The sequence below is a fragment of the Narcine bancroftii genome, chromosome 5 (genome assembly GCF_036971445.1).
Source record: "Narcine bancroftii isolate sNarBan1 chromosome 5, sNarBan1.hap1, whole genome shotgun sequence".
Classification (NCBI taxonomy): Eukaryota; Metazoa; Chordata; class Chondrichthyes; order Torpediniformes; family Narcinidae; genus Narcine; species Narcine bancroftii.
Genome location: NC_091473.1, coordinates 236,092,889 through 236,114,275, shown reverse-complemented (window position 1 = coordinate 236,114,275; position 21,387 = coordinate 236,092,889). Strand labels below are relative to the sequence as shown.

Genomic DNA, 21,387 nt, shown 5'->3' with positions numbered 1-21,387 from the left:
GTGGCGCTGTAAATTGCCTCGGGGCATGGACTACTGGCTGTGCATCCTCTGTTAACTGTACCTTATAGATGAATGGTAGAACTCCAAACCCCTTGAAGATGTCAGGAAATTGACACAGTATTTCCTCTATGCTGTTCTGTACATGATCACTGCTAATGTGATGCACCCTCTTGACTAGGTTTAAATTTTCACATGGTTTGTCACCAAGCAACGATTCATGTCCATCTTGGAATACTGTTAACCTAAGGAGGTGCTCTTTATCTTTAATTTTCACCTTGAGTTTACATGTACTTTTTGTGTTGATGCTCTGTCCATTATAGGCTTTAAGCTGCACAGGATTTGCATGGATGTATGGCTTTATCTTCATTGCCCCTGTGTCTAACTTGAAAGGAATAGTTGTTCCATTTGTATGCAATGACACAGCCTATTTATTCTGCTCGACACTGTTCACTCCCTGCTCCACCATGCCCATGAAAATTGTATCACTGAAAGAGGTTTCTTCTATAGTGTGTATACTTTTACGTCTGTTTAGTTTTCCTTTGGAAAAACATTGCTTTGCCTAGTGATTCTGCCCTTTGCACTTGTTACAGACTTTTCCATAAGCTGGGCAATGCTCTGGCACATGTTTAGTGCCGCATTGTTTACAATTGAATGTCTCTCCATTTTTTTGTTGGTTTGTGTGTGTGTGTGTGTGTGTGTGTGTGTGTGTGTGTGTGTGTGTGTGTGTATGTGTGTGTGTGCGTGTGTGTGTGTGTGTGTGTGTGTGTGTGTGTGTGTGTGTGTGTGTGTGTGTGTGTGTGCAGACACTGTAGCCATGACTATGTCTTCATTTTACACTATCACCAAATTTTTCACATGCTGCAGAGTTAATTCACTGGCTTGGCATATCGTCACAGCTCTAGCCAAGGTAAGCTCTGTCTCTCGCAGCAACCTCTCTCTCACTTTCTTATCATTAATTCTGAACACAATTTGATCATGTATCATTGAATCCTGCAGTGATCCAAAATTACATGTTCTTGCTTTTAATAAGTCTGTTAAAAAAAGTATCAAAGCTCTGTCCCTACATCTGCATGCACAAGCAAAACATGTACCAGTCAAAGGTTTCATTTTTCTTTGGTGAACAGTGTTCATCAAACATCTTGATAACCTTGGTGAATTTGCTCTGGTCTGCTGTCACAGCAAGAACAAATGTGTTGAAAACCTTTAGAGCTTGAGGTCCTGCCACGGTAAGTGCATTACAATCTTCCATGTATCCAGTTGGCTATCGATTTCAATTGCTTGCAGATAAAGCATAAACCTTTGCTTAAACAGCCTCCACTCATGGTTGATATTTCCAGTCCAATTTATAGTGTTAGGAGCTTTTAAGCCCTCCACATTTTCTCTGCTGACATTGACTGTAACTCATTATGCACAATGTGTGTTTTTTTAATTCTTTCACTCCTGTACACAGCAGAACTTGGCTGTTTCTTCCACTCTTGGCTGTTTTTTCCATTCCTGGTACCATGTGATGTTTCTTCTATTGCAATAAAGACATGTGGGTTCTTTTTAAAACAACTAGATTTATTAACTAAGAAAACAGCAAAAAAGGACAGAACGTACACATGCCAGACCTCATGTGGATGCATCCGTCTTGAATCTACCCAAGATGCAACAACATTCCCCACATGCTATACACTCCACCTCCAATGCCTCCTGGTGGTAGCACTCTATCACTACACCCATGGTTGCAGGATTTTAATTAAAAACACCACTGGCTCCTTTAACAGACCATTTAAAGCCTTTACAGAGTGGCCGGGTTTCTGGACCGGGCAGTTGTACCCTGCAGAGCAGCACTGTGTTCTGCTCCCCGTGCTCCTGGATCCACACCAGTAACAGTGCTGTTGTTACAGCAGCTCTGGCAATGGTACCATAGTTTTTTGTTTGATGTTGTGATTGCTGTTAGATACTAAGGCAATGAAGGGCTTAGGTGGTGGAATTGATGACGCAGTTCAAAGAAATACACATGAGGCTAATGGCATCCTGAACTATGGGAGATTGCTGCAGTGTCGTGTATTTGATCTGCCTGTTTCTCTTTCACATTTGGGATATGCAAGCACTATCTTAACCAAGCAAGTGCCTGACTTACTCCTCCTCCTGAAATGTAATAGCAGTCCCTTCACCAATGCTCTATCAGAATAAGGACAGATCAGAAACATCTGGGCCAAACACATAAATACTTTATTTACAGTCAGTGACTTCCTTCCAACGCTATTTTCATCATCAAGAAAGTGTGAAATACTCACCACTTGTCAATTTGGGTACAGTTTCTCAAGAAGTTTGGCACTGTCCAGGTAGTGGCAGTATCTAGCGCCCATGACAAGTACTGAAATTACGACCCCCTGTTAAAACTTACTTACTTCAACCCTTCACCCCGCAACCATCCCTCACTGCCACCACACCATCCACTTCGCCTTCCCTACCAGTCCTTGCCGCCTCCTCTCTTCATTGACCGGCGATCGCCGAATCTTCCTTCCCCCCTTTCAGTGTCCCATGCTAGCGTGTCTGTCTGGGCGAATGCCTGTGTGCTGCGTGCCTGGGCGAGTGCCTGTGGGCTGCCTGTCTGGGCAAGTGTCTGTGTGCTGCCTGCTCCGTTTCTCCCCATTGCAACAGGGACTCATTGCAAAACACTTTGGGACATCCCCAGGATCCAAACAGGAATGTGTGTCATGGAATCAGGACTGTTGCAAGAACAGAGTTTCAGCCTGGGCTTTGTCGCCAGGCCCTCAGTCATGTGAATGATCCCTGGAACAAGTGGGTAGGAGGGATTAAGCAGAACAGGCCAGTATTCTGGGTTTAAAAAAAAATGACATTTTTATTAGAAAACCTGAGATTCCGGCAGAAGTTGCAGACAATTCCCCAGTGCCAGCCAAATCAGGAAGGTGCAGGAGGGGAGATGGGAGCAAATAAAACAAAACACGTTGAGGTTGTTTTCAGGGTGGGGAGAGGACGTGGACAGTCGCCCTTATCCAAGCCCGGATTCCCTGGTCCACAGTGGCGGAGAGCCTTACATCAGTGCCGTGGTTGCCACTGGACCTGTTTGCTGGCCATAGGAGGGAATGCATTGGGACAGGGTTATTTAAAACACTGAGATGAATTTCTCCACAATTTTAGATCCAAGGGAAGGTGAGGAGAGAGCAAGCCGATCTGCAGGCTAGGGAGCAAGCACCCCCATCACTCCCATGTTCACAGCAACAGCAGAGAGGTTGTTTTCCACCACAACCCCGTCCCATGTTAAATTGCAGGCAATACAATGAAAATCAGCTGTTGGCACTCACATTCAGAAACACTGGAAACATGAGTGTAGACAAGTGGAAGAAGTGACAATCTCCAGCAACATGAGCAGACTCCTTGCATTCACACGGCACCACGGAGATGCCAAACTCTTGTCAGTGAGAGGGGAGGTGGCCAGAGATGCCAGCAGCTGCCAGGACACACATGTTCAGGCCAAGCTTGGCTGTCATGGCTCAGCTCTCAGGCATGGAGCAAGGGCCAGCTGCGACGTGACCAACACTGGAACTAAGGCCGAGCTTCGCGGTGGGTCACATATGCAATGGCCCTCGGCCCCTCCATAACCAGCAATACGCTGGGAAGCAGGACTGCAAACCGTTCCCACTGCCAATCACCATGGGAGCCTTGAGTGGTGCTACCCCTGGGTATTGACGGGCCCAGGGTGCTGAACAAATCAACAGGCAAGAAAAACCAAAATATCCTCCCTGGAGTAAAACTGCAAAGTCTGCAGACCCCGTGATTAAATTAAAAACAATGCTGGAGAAACTCAGCACAGCAGGTCAAACAGTGAGTGAAGTTATCAGGTGGGAGAAGTGAGGGCAGTGGTGTTTCCCTTCATGTGGCACCCAGGCCAGATGCCCTAGTTGCCATACCCTAGATATTTTTCCAGGATATATTGGCCTATTTGACTGGCATCTTAAACAATCTCTCGAAACTTACACAGACTTCTCCATTGATATCATGTGTCACGTTGATAGTTTTGGATAGAAGCAAGTCATAAAAGTTTCTTTGACATCTCCACGGAGATCTGTGACTTGCACCATCTGACAACAGGTGTATTAGAAAACACCATCAGATCTATGCTTCCATTGAAGTCACTTTCACTCAGCTGAGCTCACACGTTCTGAATTACTCATTAGGATCGCTTGGCTGAGCACGGGAGGAGTTCATTTGCCACAAAAAAAACAGGAGAAATTCTGGAAAACTTCACTCTGCTAAGGGCATTTAGGGGTATAAGCTCATCATGCAAATGGCATCAATTCCTTTCAGTAATAAAAAAATGTGTACACGGGAATTTCAAAAGAGGTCAGATCCAGTCTAGAGTACCTGCTGAATTCTAATGGCAATGGATAATGAACTTTACAATTGTGGTTCAGTCATTGCAGATTTGGAAAATATATCATGCGGAGTTGGAATCTGATCAACACAGCTATTTCCTTCACAATGATTTATATTTTGCTGTGGACGTCTATGCTCTAGACTCCCAGTATTTTATGGGTGGCATAAACGTATACCTCTTGCAATCTGGACCTTGGTCCATTGAATCATTTGTACTACAATATGAAGAGCTATAAAAGCATATCCAGCTCATAAAGCATGTCATATTGTGGAGTATTCATTTGTTTAGTTGTTCTTTTAAAGAGAAAAGATTGGCTCTGTTTAGATAATGACGCATTTGAAAATAAATATTTACTAGTAAATTTTGTATCTCATTTTGAGGATTTCTTCCAAGTGTACAAAATAATTCAGTGCTGGAGCAATGTATCATTCTATATTTCTAGGAAACACTTGAATCAGCCAATATAAATAAATATAAAGAACAAAATTGTTAAGCGTTGGGAATCAAACAGAGAAATTTCACAAAACTTACCTACACCAGTAAAATGCCATGAGACTAAAAATCAAACTACTTTGTGGTCACATATGACACAAAATGAATTATTATCGAACAATTCCTTTCACCATAAGGCCTTCTCCACCACAGGAGGAGAAATAGGCTATTCAGCCCATTGAGCCTCCCCTGCCATTTAATCATGAGCTGATCTATTTTCCCCACTCAGTTCCACAGCCCAGCCTTCTCCCCATAACTTTTGATGCCCTGGCTAATCAAGAACCTATCAATCTCTGCCTTAAATACACCCAACAGTGGACAACAAAGCAGCCTTCTGATGAATGGAAGTCAGTTTACAGGGTACGTTGAAAAGCTAACTGGTAAAGGTGTGCTATTGATAATTAGGTTATTTAATTTTGACAATAGCAACGTGAGATCTGATTTCTATGTGTGCTGTACAGTAAAACCCCCGGTATCTGGAATTGAAGCAACAGGCAAAAAAAAATTGAGCAAAGTAAATAGGTTAAAAAAAAGTGTTTAAAATTGGTGTGCCTTGCTGTTCATTCACCAATCCACACAACCACACAATCTCCAACACTTATTTGGCATCTACCAATCCCCATAGTTGCCGGATACCAGGAGTTTACTGTACTGAACAAAATGGTGTAGCATTCATTTCACCTGCATTCTCAAGGAAATAGGTGAATAATGCTGAAGGTACTTCGTATATTGGCATCAAAAGAGTAAATCTCAATGGTAGAGGTGAAAGGACAGTTCTCTGTATATTGTTTATTAAGGGTCAGAGTAAAGAAAGTTTTAACAACATTGATGTAATAAAACAACGGGAAGATTACCATTTCAAATAAATACAAATCCATTAATTTCCTGCAGCACAGAGAACAATTAAACCAAAAGTATTGCTTCATGAAACCAGTAAGTAAATATGAATATTGCTTTTTTTTTTCTAACTTGACTGAGTCCAAATTTGTGCAAAAAAAAAAATCAGTGGCTGGATGCTTAGACTTGGCATTGTGCAAAGTTTTTAAAATTGCTCAGTGGACTCACTGCCTGCGGGAAGAAGCTGTTTCCCAGCCTGGTAGCCCTGGTTTTTATGTACCTCTTCCTTGAAGGTAGTGTCTCAAAAATACTGGGGGCTGAATGGTAAAGGGTCCTCGATGATTCACTAAGCCTTCTTTCAGCACCGCCCCCCATAGATAAGATCGATGTAAGGAAGAGAGACTTCAGTGATCTTCTCAGCAGTTTTAATCACCCTCTGTACTGACCTCCAATCTGATGCTTTGCAGCTATGATGATATCACTATAATGCAGCCGGCTTGGACACTCTCCATTGTGCTCCAGTAGAATATTGTTATGATGGTAGCCGGTGCCTTGCCCTCCTCTGCCTCCATAAGATGTATAGATGCTGCTGCGCCTTCCTGATTAATGAAGAGGTGCGGTGGGTCCTTTCAATGGACACCAAGGAACTTTGTGCTCCCCACCCTCTCTACGATGGAGCCATTGAAATGTATTGGGTAGTGATCCTTCATCCTCCTGAAATCCACAATCACCTCCTTTGTCTTGTCCATATTGGGACCATGGACAGACATGTCAGCAAGGGAATTGGATGGGGAATTGAAATGGGTGGTCACTGGGAGATCTACACTGTTGTGGCCGATAGAGCCAAGGTGCTCAATTAAGCAATCTCCCAGTCTGCGTCTGGTTTCTCCAATATAGAGGAGACCACAACAGGTGCACTGGATGCAGTAGATGATCCCTGCAGATTCACAAGTGAAATGTTGCTTCACTTGGACAGATTTGTTTGGGGGCCCGAATGGTGTTGAGGGAGGAGGTGTGGGCATAAATGGAGCATTTCCTGTGGTCACTGGGGTAGGTGGCAAGGGGACAATTTGTGGGGAAGGAGGAGTGGACAAAGGCGTCATGGAGGAAGTGGTCACTGCAGAAGGTGGAGAGGGGAGGAGAGGAGATTATGTGTCTGGTCATGGGATCTCATAGTAGGTGACGGAAATGGCAGAGGAGGATATATTGGACACGCAGCTGGTGAGGTAGTAGGTGAAGACAATCCTGTGCTTGTTGGGCATGGGGGCGGAGGAGGCCAGGGCAGATGTGCAGGTAATGGAGTATATGCGGGTGAGGTCCGAGTTGATGGTGGAAAAGGGAAGGCCACGTTGTTTGAAGAAGGAGGACATCTCTGTAGTGGAGGATGGCTTTAAGTCATGGTAGGCCTGTACGCAGTTGAATTTTCTTTGGAGTTGTGCATCCAAAAAATGATGTCTCAATTAGTAATCACATCAATGAGCAGGCAGAATAAAATTGGTGCACTGTAGAATCAAAGGCTAGGCATGGCTCTCTCATTCCAGGATTCCTACATCAATTTTAAAGAACAACCCATAATAAAATCCTTATCCCAATACCAAGAATATTCATTAAATCAACTTTGAGCCATCTCAGAGTGACTATACAGGAGGTTCAGCCACTTACTTTGTGACTGGTAACCAGCTACATTCTATCAATGGTTCCTCAAGCCCACTTATGAAAAAAGTACATTTAAAAGGTTAAATCCATCCTGCCCCAGGGCCTCGCTGAGTGAATATTGTCACAATCATCTCATAAGATTGAATAATTTGATTTGAAAGAATGTTCCCACTTCTTTGTGGAAAAAAAATTCATTAAGCTTTGTTCATGCCAGAAAAATTCTATTCCTTGACAATTTCATTCATCATTAGTATTCCCAGTGAAATTCCCTCTGGAATGTTTCTTCCACTGGGAGAATCCGCGATTTGTAAGGGAGGCAAGAAAAGGGAAAATAACATCTGTAACTCAGAAATAGGACATTAGAAGCAAAACCAACTATTTCAAAAAATATGCCATAAAATATATGATTCTGTTTTTTCCTGACCTCTTTTGATGGTTTAATTTTTTTTTAAACTTTATTTAAGATTTTATAACATGAATAACATATAGAATTACATTTAAAAAATTAAGAACAAAATAATAAAATTACAATACAGTATCAGTAATCTAAATAAACTATACCCTCCCCAATAATTATTACACATTAATAACCCAACTCAAATTAGTCCAACCCCCCTTTCCCCCCAAAATAAAGAGCGAAGAATTAATAAAATTAATAATATATGTGAGAAAAAAAACCCACTTACAAAAAAAAACTAAAACATAACCGATTAAAATACTAACAAAAAGAAAAGTAATTAATACTAAGATATCAGACTTAAAAAACATATTTAAATCAAACTTAAATGCATATATTTAACAGAGTTAAGATGAAACATATATTTAACTCAAACTTAATATAAAAAATTAGTAAAGTTAGTAACATTGTCTATCAAAAATTCTTAAACAATAATCAAATATTTAAAAAAAATTGTAGCATGAGAAAAAAAAGATGAAAAAAAAACTTTCTCTATAGAGATAAACCTTCACCAAATATCAACTAACTTCACATCTATCATCATATTAGTCACATAAACCACCATCTTAAAACAAAATTCAAACCTCATTAAACATTGTACAATTCAATTTTAGTACTCCCACCATTTTTCCCTTTTACTCTTGAATAATTATCCAATAAAAGCTCCAATACCACATTTAAATATCCCCAATCATTACTTTAAAATTCAGATATCCAAATAATAAAAACACATCTACCACGAAATCTATATCTTCAACAAATGGAGCATAAATCACAAACAAAATTCAAGCCTCATTAAGAATTGTACAATTCAATTTATAACTTTCACCATTATTCCCTTCGTTCTATAACTAAAATAGCAAAATAATATACACCAGAATTACCACTCCTTTCACCTTAAAGTTAAAGAAAAGATATTTAAAAAAAACTTATCCATCCCATTCACATTTAAATTTCAAATATTCCTTATCTACTGAATAAACTTTACAAAAAAAAACCAGATGGTTTAATTTTTAAAAATGTTTAAAAGCCAGTGGATTGGGACAGGTGAATTATTCCCATTGAAGTGGACGAGAGTGGCAGCTCGGGCCTGATGCTGGTAGCTTCTACGGGGCATTCAGCGATCCGGCAGGAGGTAGTCATGGAGGGTCCCACGCCTAGCGCGGAGGGTGCAGTACAGTAGCCGGTGTCGTTCGATGGCGGCATGAGGATCTGGAGCTTGGATCATTCATTCAGCCAGCCATGGGAGATGGTTATCAAAGCTGCAATGTAAAATATCCTAATCCCATGAGCCCCAATGTTGTGGGAGTGTATGTACTAGAGAGAAAACTTGATACTGTGACAGAGTATATAGATATGTTTTTGGGAGATAAATTGGGAAAGGTTTGTTAGAGTAGGTCACATACAAACACTTTAAAACAGATCTTATTTGAAATACTGGAGCTCTGCCCCATGGTAGATGCATCGGCTATACAGCTTTTGCAAGAGCTTTTGGAGAGTGCTCAAGAGACTTCACTAATGGATTGTCATCCAGATGGAAGAGCATGTCAGAACTGCTGCTGTCTGGAAGACAGCTTGCTGTTGTAAGAGGGTCATGTGGTTTTGCAAGTAGAGAGAGTCAAACAGGCTTTCTCTCTCGCAGAGAGAGAGAGAGAGAGAGAGAGAGAGAGAGAGAGAGAGAGAGAGACAGAGACAGAGACAGAGACAGAGACAAAGACAGAGAGACAGAGATAATTTTTACAGTGTTACAGCCAGCAGACAGCAGCTGGGATTGGAACAGGACAAGCTGGCAAGGTTATGGAAAGCCCGGTTGTAAGACAGCCTGGTCAAAGCCCTTGGGGTTCATGCAAGAAGAGAGGACTGGCTGTCTAATGTTCTGCTTGGAATAAGAAAAACAAAAAGGAACTCTGGGGTGACCTGAAAGAAAGAGGTTATCATCTGGAGAACCCTGAAGGGGAAAGTTTCATCAGCAAGATACTGAAGTGGCTGATTAAAAAGGGACAACAAATCTCTCTCTAAAAACCGACAAGAACCTTCCTGAGTGGTAACCATTTACCCTTCAAGCACCAAAGCCTGGTGAACTTTATAAATGTTAAATTCTGTGCCCAGTATAAGAATTGCCTGCAACCAGTGAACTTGGAGGAATGAGAAGTGAGATTGGACTGTGAACCAAATAACTTTTCTGAGCTTACACATATATTACATACACGTGCGCTTAGAAATAGAAGTGTGGGGGGGGGGGTAAGTTAGGTTAAGTAAGTCAAGAGAGATAAGTTAAAGTTTGATTCTATTTTCATGTTTAAAGCTAATTAAAAGCAACTTTTGTTTAAGTAACCCTTTGTTGTGATGAATATCTATTGCTGCTGGGTTTTGGGGGTCCTCTGGGCTCATAGCAATACTGAAAGAGATTGCAAAGCCAACATCTGATTTGTACAGGGTGGGGAATGTGAGCGACCTCTTGTATTTTAGTTCCAATTTTTAATCTTAACACTATTTGTGAGTAATTTTATATCCAAAATATCATTAGAAAAATTTAAAATCCAAAATTTTGTTTTGTGACAATATCGTCATCACTCTATCAAATGATTAGGGCGCAATTGTCTAGTTTGAATGTAAATTTGAAACAATATTAAACTGATAAAATTATCATGGTCAAAAAAGTTTTTAGATATCCAGCACAGAAACAGTGTTCTGGCCCATGAGCCATGCCGCCAATAACACCTAATTGACCTACAACCCCAGACTATTTTGAACAGTGGGAGGAAAATGGGGCACTCAGACATGAGAAGAATGTGAAAACTCCATATAGACAGCTTCGGAATTGAACCAAGCAGCGCTTTGCTAACTGCATGCCAACTATGCGATGCTTAAATAAGAATGGCCTTATCAAGAACAGGAAATGCATGATTCCGTCAATAGCTTTCATGCTCTTTCAAATTGTTTTGTGATCAGCAAAGAATATTCTCAGCTGGATAAAACCTTGCAATTTGGTGAAAGCAAAATGATCCATACAAATACCTAATTGGAATACTTTGCTGAGTGAATCTGCATTCTCAGAGAATTGGGTCAATTAGCAAAGTCCCCAGGGGTAGATCTAGTACTCTTTTCCTTCATTACAGAGCCATCTATAACCTGAATTTACCTTGAAATAGTTTATTTTCCCATCGATAGAGCACTTGGGTGAAAGGCTGCATTTATAATATGTAAACACGTTTTAACCATACCTTCTGCTGGAAGCAAACAGCTGCAAGGAAATGTTCCATCACCCTGTTCCTGAGACATTAGGACATTTTCTGAGAACTGTGCTTATCTGGCCAGATTCTTTATTCCTGAGAGGACTGAAGTGGTCAAGGCTACATGCCACCCTTATGTCATACTTCTATGGCAGCTCTTTAGAGAGTGTCCTTGCCGGCTGCATCACAGTGTGGTACAGTTGTTGCAAAGAAATGGATCAGTTGTCAACCCACAGGACCATAAGAGAGGTAGAGAGGATCACCTCCACCCCCTCCATCCCCTCCCAAACATTGGTGTGATCTACTGGGATTGTTGTCTGAAGAGGGTGCACAAAATTATTGAGGGTCCCTTCCACCATGCACTCAGCATCTTTCAGCTGCTCCTGTCGGGGGAAGAGATACAGGAGGATCAGAGCCAGCACCACCAGGCTGAGGAGCAGCTTCTTCCCACAGGCAGTGAGAACGCTGAATGACCAAAATGAATTGCTCACAATAACCATCTGAGACTCTCATTTGTACAAAACAGTATTTATTTATTTTTAATGATAGAATTCTTGTTCTGCATATGTATGTGTGTTTTGTCTGGTTGCATGTTTTCATGTTTTGCACCAAGGTCCAGAGAACACTGTTTCATTGGGTTGTACTAAGACAATCAAATAACAATAAACTTGACATATTACATGAAGTATCAGTTCCATCCATAAATAATTATCCATAGATTATAATCAGTGTTTGAATATCTCCATGTCAGGAATGCATATGTGGGAGTGAAACACTGTAGTGTAGACACTGGTAGGTCTTCCTGCTTGGAATATTAAATACATTATCTCAGATGTACTTGGATTCAGATGGACTTATTTCCACTACTGAGGTAATAGATGAAGGCAATGTAGAAACTGTGAACTCAGCCTTAAATGGGGCAAGAGGTAGCTGATGGGATAGATATGTGTAGCTTGTGGGATAGTGGACTCCTTATACTGAATTTTTATACAAGCCACATGTCTGGTCTTGACCTTAATGATAGTACATGCTTTTCAATGAGTACATCTTTACATCTTTTCCTTCATCTGTCTGACACTCTCTTCCCAGGTTGGAGCCTGCTTCAAGTTTGACCCACAGCTATGCTTGCCTTTTTGTCAAGTACACGGAACAGTCCCTGTTCCAGTCTTGATTTGGTACCACTCTCTATCTCTTCCTTCCCGACACCAATGACTGCATTAGTGCTGCCTCCTGCACCCTTGCATAACTTGACAATTTCATGAACTTTACTGCCAACTTTCACCTGGCTCTTAAATTTACCTGAACTTTTTCAGTCAATTTTCTCCCTTTCTTTGGTCTTTCTGACTCAATCTCAGGGGGGACAAACTATCCATGGACATTCATGGACATCTATTACAAATACACTGATGCACATTGATGCCCAGATTATACCTCTTCCCATCCTTGTAAAGACACCTGAAGTGCTCCCCCCCCATTAATAAACATGTATTTTCTCTTATTGTCATTGATAAAGCTCATAGCATTTCCCTTCTATTTCTTGTACCTCTGTCCTTGCCCCATCTCTCCCCAGGTAAACAAAGACTTTCCACCCCACCATTTAGCATATAATTTTTTGTCATTTCTGGGACTCTTCCCTCCTCACCCACTTGGAAAGTTCCCAATGTGACCACAGAAAATGCAAAACTTGTCCTTACATCTCCTCCATCACTTCCATCTAGGGCCATCAACAGAACTTCCAGATGAGGCAGAAGTTTGCATGTATATCCATGATAGTTTCCTTGAGCAGCATGTTAAGGAACCAACAAGGCAGAATGCTATTATAGATCTAGTATTGTGCAAAGAGATGGCAAATATTAACAATATAGTAGTTAGGGACACTCTTGGAAAAAGCGATCCTAGAGATGGAGGGTGCAATAGTTAGATCTAAAACTAGTGTATTATGCATGAACAAGGGAGACTACAACAGGATGAGGGAGGAACTGGTCAGCATGGACTTGGACCTCATGCTAATGGCAAAACAGTTGAGGAACAGTGGAAGATTTTCAGAGATTTTTCACAGTGCTCAACAAAAATATACTCCCATTAAAAATAAGGGCAGTAAGAAATAAAGGAAAGTATAAAATTAAAAGTTCATGTGTACAAAGTAGCCAAGAGTAGTGGGAAACTGAAGGACTGGGAAAACTTCAAAAGGCAACAAAGGAGAACTAACTGGAAAATAAGGAAAGGAAAGAAGGATTATGAAGGTAAATTAGCACAAAATATAAAAACAGATAGCAAAATATTTATAAATATATAAAACTGAAGAGGGTGGCTAGAGTCCATATAGGTCCTTTGGAAGATGAAAAAAGGAGATTGATATTGTGTAATGAGGAAATGGCCAAGGCATTGAAAAGATATTTTGTGTCAATCTTCACGGTGGAAGACATGTCCAGCATGCCAAAGAGTAGTGATAGGGATGTGAAGGGAGTTCAGGATCTCGATAAAATAATTGTTACAAAAATAATTGTTAATGGGACTGAAAGTGGACAAATCCCCTGGTCCTGATGGGATGCATCCCGGGGTTCTGAAGGAAATGGTGGGAGATATAGTCGATGCGTTGGTAGTCATTTACCAAAATTCTCTGGGTTCTGGGCAGGTCCTGGCAGATTGGAAGATAGAAAATGTCATGCCACTTTTTAAAAAGGGATGTAGGCAGAAGACAGGTAACTATCGACCAGTTAGCTTAACGTCTGTAGATGGGAAAATGCTTAAAGCTGTCATTAAGGATAAAATAGCGAGACATTTAGACCAAAGGGGTTCCATCAGGCAGACGAAGCATAGATTCAGAAAGGACAGGTCTTGTTTGACAAACTCACTGGAGTTCTTTGAGGATATAATGGGTGAAGTAGATAGAGGGGAACAGGTTGATTTTGTATATTTGGATTTCCAGAAGGCGTTTGGTAAGGTGCCACAAAGAGACTTATCAATAGGATACAGATGAATGAAGTCAGGGGAAGTATATTGGCATGGATTGAGGATTGGTTAACTAACAGAATACAGAGAGTCAGGATAAATGGGTGTTTTTCTGATTGGCAGACAGTGGCAAGTGGGGCGCTGCAGGGGTCATTGCTGTTCACCATTTACACTGATGATCTGAAAGAGGGGACAGAGTGTAGTGGAGCCAAGTTTGTGGATGATACTAAATTGAGTGGAAAAGCAAATTGTACAGAGGATGTGGAGAGGCTACAGGATATAGTTGTTAGGTGAGTGGGCAAATGTCTGGCAGATGGAATACTACGTTAGTAAATGCGAGGTCATCTACTTTGGTAGGAAAAAATAGAAGAGCAGATTATTATTTAAATCGTGAAAAACTGCAGCATGCTGTAGTGCAGAAGGACTTGTGCATGAATCACAAAATTTGGGTTGCAGATACAACAGGCAAGATACAAGAAGGCAAATGGAATGTTGGCCTTCACCACTAGAGGAATTGAATTCAAGAGCAGGAATTAAGGAATATGGGGAAAAGGCAGGTAGGTGGAGTTGAGTCAATGAGTCAATAATCAGACCAGCCATGATCTTATTGAATGGTGGAGCAGGCTTGATGGGCCGGATGGCCAACTCCTGCTCATATTTCCTATGCTCTTTATGTTCTTATCTTCCAACTTAATCCATTCCCTGCTTTCAATTAATTCAATTTTGCTTCCTCTATATTGGTGATACCAAATGCAAATTGGGTGAACACTTTGATGAATACCTGTGGGTCCTAAGTTGAACTACCTGTAGCCAAGCATTTCACTCTCCCCCACCAATGTTTTGACATGTCTGTTCTTGGCCTCATCTGTTGTTAGAGTGAGGCCATACGTAAACTTGAAGAACAATATGTCATAGTTTCCCTGGTCAGACTTAAATCTCATGACATGACCATTGATTTTTTGGTTTCTAATTTCAGGTAAACCTCTATCCCTCTTGCTGACAGTGGTTTTCATCTTTTCTTTACCTACTCCTATACTTATTTCTGCCACCTCCTTTCTCTAACTTTTCTTCTTCACCTCTTACACCTTCTGTTCAATCATCTATGAGGCTTCCCCCAGCTTCATTCCTTCTTTGTATATCTGATAACTCCCCCTTCCTTGCAGCTTTAATAAAGGAAAGTGCTGGGGAAACAGCAAGTGTCCATTGCAGGCAAAGATATGCAAACAAGGTAGCCTGTGCAACGTCGTTGATGGAGTTCAGTAGAGGATGTTGGCCTGGGAGAGGATACTGGCAGTGGTTCATTTGCCTCTCCATTGGATTTGGAGGACTTTGTGGAGACAGAGTCAGGATGCGTAGGAAGGTGCAGCGATCACTGGCGCCTGGTATACCATGAGTTTTGTAGCTCAAGGTCTTCTACTTCAAAGACCTTGCTCTTTAATTAACTAAATCTGAGTCAGCACATTGAATTTTATCACTGATGTCTGTCTTGGCTGAGAGATGTATTATACGGTCTACATTTTCCAGAGTCTGACTGTGAATCATTAAATGCAGTATTGTACTGTATAAGATGTTTGTCTTGCAGATATAATATGAAAAGATCATCCTCTTAGAAGCTTCAGTGAATGATGGGTGAGGGTCAGAAGGTTAGTTACTGAGCATGCATAAAGCTCTTCAGCCGACTTTGAGGTAAATATGGTTCTGATGTGCAATTACCATAGGTCGGGGAAATTCCCACAAGTTCTGGTTTGACCTGATTCCTGGAGGGATACAAATTTCAAGATTGCACATCCTGGAAAAATAGTTTATATTGATTGAACAATGGATCTATTGAGTGATATGAATGAAAGAAAACAAGAACAGGAGAAATAACATCTTGTGAAAGAGAAATTCAACCAAATAATACTGAATGCTATTTTGTGATTTGCAGCATTATAAAGAAAATTCTGCAGAATGTTTTCCTGTTGTGTCTCTCTTATAAACTATATTTCTTTCCACACTGGAGGAAGGAGATATTCTTATGACAGATTTTTCTCTTCATGATTTCTAAAAATAAAAACAGTGCAAATTTGCTTCAATGTACAACTATCTACTGTATACTGCTGATGGATTTTAAACCTGTTTAAAAACAAATCAAGCTCTATCAAGTCATGTAGACACAATTTTGTTATTGGCACTGGTGCGGTGATGCACCACTGTATACTGTTACTTGGTATATGTTTGGTTCATATGTATGGCTGCCTGCCTTCCCTCGGTGACTCCAACCCTTGGAATCCTTTAAGTTAGGCCTAGTCCCTCCCTCAATACGAGTCCTGGGGTCGAACCAGAACAGGAGCATGGTCCAAGTCTTATGGAATTAAAAGCCTGCTGTTCAGCAACTCCAGCCTTTTGGTATTCTTGATCGGGTATCAAATGGGAAAAAATAAGGATAAGAAAACAGGACCAGGAGTAGGTGTACCATAATCATCAGTAATCTGCCTCGGGCCTCATCTCCTTCTCTGTGCCAAATCCCTGTAGCCCTGATGTTTTAAACATTTGCGTACTTCCTCTTTAACTGCCTCCAATTATCTCATCTTTAGGGTGGAGATTTCCAGACATCCACCACCCTCTATAAGAAGTTCCACTGCATCTGTTTTAAATGACTGCCTCTTAACCTTGCACTTTCTTTTTCAGATCATTGATCAACTAAGCTCTACTTAGTTCTATTAAACTCCACAAGGGCCTCAACTATGAATGCTGACAAGCAGCAGGAAATCAAAAATATTTTGGAAAATTTAGTCATTGAGTAGGGCATTAGGTTATTAGCAGTGGCATCCACGGGGTGGAAAATGTGCGAAATAGTACAATACAGTTTTCACCTTGTAAAAATATATAAATGTCACATTTTCAATAATGTAGTCATTTTCTATTAATAAAGTGAAATTATTCAGCTCTGGAAATGGTTACAAGATCATTTATCAGCCCTGCTTTCATGCAAAATAGGCTTATACATTCACAAAAAGTAAAAAAAAAATCACAAGGCTTTAGGAACTTAGCAGGTCAAACAGTGTAAGTTATCTTCTTCTTGGTCTTGGCTTCGCGGACGAAGATTTATGTAGGGGTAATGTCCACGTCAGCTGCAGGCTCGTTTGTGGCTGACAAGTCCAATGCGGGACAGGCAGACTCGGTTGCAGCGGTTACAAGGGAAAATTGGTGGGTTGGGGTTGGATGTTGGGTTTTTCCTCCTTTGTCTTTTGTCAATGAGGTTGGCTCTGCGGTCTTCTTCAAAGGAGGTTGCTGCCCGCCGAACTGTGAGGCGCCAAGATGCACAGTTTGAGGCGATATCAGCCCACTGGCGGTGGTCAATGGGGCAGGCACCAAGAGATTTCTTTAGGCAGTCCTTGTACCTCTTCTTTGGTGCACCTCTGTCTCGGTGGCCAGTGGAGCGCTCGCCATATAACACGATCTTGGGAAGGCGATGGTCCTCCATTCTGGAGACGTGACCTACCCAGCGCAGTTTGATCTTCAGCAGCGTGGATTCGATGCTGTCGGCCTCTGCCATCTCAAGTACTTCGATGTTGGAGATGAAGTCGCTCCAATGAATGTTGAGGATGGAGCGGAGACAACGCTGGTGGAAGCGTTCTAGGAGCCATAGGTGATGCCGATAGAGGACCCATGATTCGGAGCCGAACAGGAGTGTGGGTATGACAACGGCTCTGTATACACTAATCTTTGTGAGGTTTTTCAATTGGTTGTTTTTCCAGACTCTTTTGTGTAGTCTTCCAAAGGCGCTATTTGCCTTGGCGAGTCTGTTGTCTATCTCGTTGTCAATCCTTGCATCCGATGAAATGGTGCAGCCGAGATAGGTAAACTGGTTGACCGATTTGAGTTTTGTGAGTTAAGTTATATAGCAAAGATAAAGATACATAACTAATGTTTCAGGCTTGAGGCCTTCATCAAGGTATAAGCAAAATGTAGGCCCAAATGTCGATGTGGGGTTGGTATGCAGAGAGAAGAGTACAGGCCAACAGACAGTGGTCAAGGGATGGAGGGCACACCAGCAAACAAGAGGAGGGGGGATGACTCTGTGAATGGAAAGGGAAGAGGGTGGAGAGAAGGTGGAAAGGAGACAGAGGGATAGAGAAGAGAGGGAGAATAGGGAATAGGCTAGAAACTGGAGAAGTTGATAATAGAGTTTTACCCTTATAGAGCCATAGAATTGTACAGCTCAGAAATGGATTGTTCGACCCAACACCTACCTCACTAATCCCATTTATGTGCAATAGGACTGAAGCATCAATGCTATGGTTCCCAATCAGAATTTTACATACCTCCATCAGGACATTCCTCAGTCTCCTCCACTCCAGCGAAAACCAACCCAGCCAATCCAATTTCTTGCCACGTAACAGAAATTGTTCAATCCAGGCAACATCCTGGTGAATCTCCTAAAGATTTGCAAAAGCTCCAATAAAATAAGTACAAACGCAAAATGCTCTGGCTGCTAGAAATCTGAAATAAAACAGAAAACACTGGAAATAATTGAATGGTAATGCACAACACTGAAAGAAACAAAATGAAGTCATTTCTATGCAAATCACTGTTTAGGCAATATAGTTGTGGCGAAAATTGAGCATCTTAATTTAAAACAACATGAAAACTGGGGAGAGATATGAAAATATTTTCAGAAACAATATCTGGAAGAGGGAATTTAGTTGTAAGGAGAGGTAAATGAAAATTAGATTCTTAAGGCAGGAAAATCTCAGTTTTATGCTAGATTAAAAAAGGGTACTGATAAAATACATGGGTCAACAACTGAGATCATCACCCAAGTACACTGCAAAGATTTACTTTCAAACACCTTAAAATTCATTTTTGTGAGACCTGGGTAATACTGCCAAGGTTTTGTCCATCCATAATTATCTTTGAGAAGATGATTCTGGGTCACTTTTGTTGACAGCAGCAATCTTTTTAGTGAAAGTACTCCCAAAATTGTTATGTTGAGACAGACCTGTGAGATCGGCTACATAAGTTCAATCTAAGTTATATTTTTATAATTCATTATTTTTTTAAAAATCACCCCTGTTAGTCCATTTTAATTTATTAGAACCATAGAACCACTTGGCCCTTCTAGACTATGCCAAAACATCATTCCACTCGTCTCACTGATCTAAATGCATTCCATAACACTCCAGACCTCTGCCATGTATCTATCCAATTTATTCTTAGAGCATAAGATTGAGCCTGCATTTGCCACGTCAGATGGTAGCTTGTTCCAAACTTCCACCATACTCTGAGTGAAGAAGTTCCTCCTAAACCTTTCCTCTTTCACCCTAAAGCGATGTACTTATCTCTCCTAAGTGCAAAGAGTCTACTTGACAATTTCTCTGTCTATACCCTTCATAATTTTGTAAACCTCTATCAAATCTCCCCCATTCTTCTATGTTCCCAGGAATAAGGTTCTAACCTGTTTAATCTTTCCCTTTAACTCAACTCCTGAAGACACAGCAACACTCAAGTCAATCTTCTCTGCACTCTTTCAATCTTACTGATATACTTCCTGTATTTGGTGACCAGAACTGCACACAATACTTCAAATTTAACCTCACCAATGTCTTATACAACCTCACCATAACATCCCAACTCCGGTACTCAATACTTTCATTTATGAAGGCTAAGATGCCAAAAGCTTTCTTATAACCCTGCGACGCCACTTTCAGGGAATTATGTATCTGTATTCCCAGATCCCTTTGTTCCTTTGCACTCCTCAATGGACTACCATTTACTGTGTATGTCCTTCTAAAATGCAACACCTCGAACATGGTCTTCATTAAATTCCATCTGCCATTTTCTGGCGCATTTTTCCAGTTGACCAGATCTCTCTACAAGCTTTGAAAGCCTTCCTCGCTGTCCACACACCTCCAATCCTCTGGCACCTCAACCGTGGCTTATCTTAGTGTCATCAGCAAACCTTCTGATCCAATTTACCGCATTGTCATCTAGATCATTGATAGAGACAACAAACAACAATGGTCCCAGCACCCATTCCTGAGGCCCACCACTCATCACCGGCCTCCAGTCTGAGAAACAATCATCCACTACCACTCAGTCTTCTCCCATTCTGCCAATTTTGAATCCAGTTTACAACCTCTCTATGGATACATAATGTCTGATCCTTTTGAACTAACTTCCCATGTGGTTATAAAGTCCATGTGGACAAGATCCACAACCTTTCCTTCATCTAATTTCTTGATAACCTCCTTGAAAAACTCTGTAAGATTTGTTAAACACAACCTACCATGCACAAAACCATGCTGACAATCCTTTATCAATTCTTGCCTGTCCAAATACTTCTATTTCCAATCTCTCAGAATACCCTCCAATAATTTACTCACTACTGACATCAGGCTCACCAGCCTTTAATTTCCTGGTATACTTTTGGAGCCTTTTTTAAACAACAGAACAACATGAGTTACCCTCCAATTCTCTGGCACCTTAACCGTGGCTAAGAACATTTTAAATATATATGCCAGGTCCCTGCAATTTCAACACTTGTCTCCCTCAAGGTCTGAGGGAATATCTTGCAGGCCCGAGGGATTTATTTACCTTTATTTTCCTCTTTAATCTTTATACATTCCATTCCCCTACTGCATGTTTCCTTTCCTTCCTTTTACACTATACCAGTTTCCTGAGTAAATACTGCTGCAAAAAAAAATTGTTTAAGATCTTCCCCCATTTCATGAGGCTTCACACATAGATGACCATTCTGATCTTCTAGGGGACCAATTTTGTCCCTTAATATCCTTTTACTCTTAACATACTTGTAGAACCCCTTCGAGTTTACCTTTACATTATTTGTCAGGGCAACCTCATGTCTTCTTTTTTACCTTCCTGATTTCTTAAGTTTTTGCTTACATTTTCTATACTCCTCTATAAACTTATTTGCTCCTTGTTGCCTACACCTGCTAAACACCTCTCACTTCTTCTTAACCAATATCCTTGAAAATCAAAGTTCCCTATGCCTGTTAACTTTGCCTTTAATTCTGACAGGAACATGCAAACTCTGCACTCTCAAAATATTTCCTTTGAAGGGCTTCCTCTTACTGAAGACATCCTTGCCAGAAAACAACTTATCCCAGTCCTCTCTTCCTAGATTCTTTCACTTCTACAAAATTGGCATTTCTTTAATTTAGAATCTCAACTCGAGGATCAGATAATATCCATAATTAACTTGAAACTAATGATGCTATGGTCACTGGACCCAAAATGTTCACCTAAATATAGTTCTGTCACCTGACCTGTCTGGCTCCCTAATAGGGAAACCCTCTCTCGTTGGAACCTCTAGACATTGATTTAGAAAACTTTCCTGAACACTTTTGTCAAACTCAAGCCATCCAGCC

General features: G+C 41.0%; 1 long non-coding RNA gene across 2 annotated transcripts in view; it reads right to left on the bottom strand.

Annotated features, from left to right (window-relative positions):
• LOC138765059 (uncharacterized) overlaps positions 1 to 21,387 on the bottom strand; it is a 57,572-nt gene that overhangs the window by 19,537 nt on the left and 16,648 nt on the right. Inside the window, exons 4-5 of one of the 2 annotated variants that reach the window (XR_011358446.1) lie at positions 18,322 to 18,499; positions 15,979 to 17,861 (exon numbers count right to left, since the gene is read on the bottom strand). This is a non-coding gene — a long non-coding RNA (uncharacterized lncRNA). Of the gene's footprint in view, positions 1 to 15,978; positions 17,862 to 18,321; positions 18,500 to 21,387 lie in introns of those variants that run through there. The other variant, XR_011358445.1, reaches the window with a different exon arrangement.